Source organism: Austrofundulus limnaeus, unplaced genomic scaffold (assembly GCF_001266775.1).
Source record: "Austrofundulus limnaeus strain Quisiro unplaced genomic scaffold, Austrofundulus_limnaeus-1.0 Scaffold896, whole genome shotgun sequence".
Classification (NCBI taxonomy): Eukaryota; Metazoa; Chordata; class Actinopteri; order Cyprinodontiformes; family Rivulidae; genus Austrofundulus; species Austrofundulus limnaeus.
The window spans coordinates 70,810-71,812 of record NW_013953298.1 but is presented as its reverse complement, the minus strand read 5'-3'; positions in this window follow the sequence as shown (position 1 = coordinate 71,812).

Genomic DNA, 1,003 nt, shown 5'->3' with positions numbered 1-1,003 from the left:
TTTTTTCACTGAAATTGTGTTTTAAACAAAAAAAAAAGTGTGTTTTAAGCGTGTTGTCCATAAGAAAGAGGAAGACGAACATGTGAAACATTCCGGGAACAGTGAATCGCCTCCGACCCGTCTTCTAGACGACCCTGCGTGGAAGAAAAAAAAATCAAGGAAAAATTATTTAAAAAATACGGGAAAATAAAAAAAAAACAGTTCCTGCTCCATCTGGGCTGTGGTGTCAGCTTTTCTAAATGCTTTTTCTCTCGTTTTTTTTTTCTTTTCTTTTTTTCTTTTAAAGATCGGATTTGGAATCCTTCCCTGATAAATGCAGGTGTCTGGTCCCTCTCTTGTGTTCTCAAATTCTCTTAATAAAAACAAGTCCTGGGAATTTTCCTCGAATCTGCGTCTCCGGTTTGATTCTTCAGCCTGATTTAAGGTCCTGGAAACTAACTGAAGTTAACTTTAGTTTAAGCAGGAGCTCATCAAAGGTTCAAAACTCATTTCATAAGAAGTTAAATTTAACAAAATGAGGCAGTTTTTCAACTGATATGAAACGTAATTTCATTTTAAAGTCACAAAACTGCTCAAACATTTGATTCTGAACATAAAAGGTTTAATACTGAAGAAGAAATACATTTGCATTTTGCTACTGCTTCATTAAAGGACTGAACTGACAGGATGGACATCCATATCCTATCTATCCTTAAAGATCACATACGCTCCTGTTATCTGTTTCTGCTCATATTAAACTCTTGGTGAACTCATGCATGATTGCTGTTGACCCACATTCACCCCCCACCCCTCTCAGCCCTGACGATTAAAGATCATGGGGGTTTATTTAACATCACACACACAGAGCTGTGTCTGAAAACGGAGCTTTTTTCACTTTGTGCACTTGCCTCCAGCACTGATGCTGTGTGCATTCTTTCAAGGCTGCACCCTCATTGTGCGCAAGGATTTGGCCTTATGCGGTGAAAGTCATTTCCAGGAAATAAACCAAAAAAAAAAAAAAAAC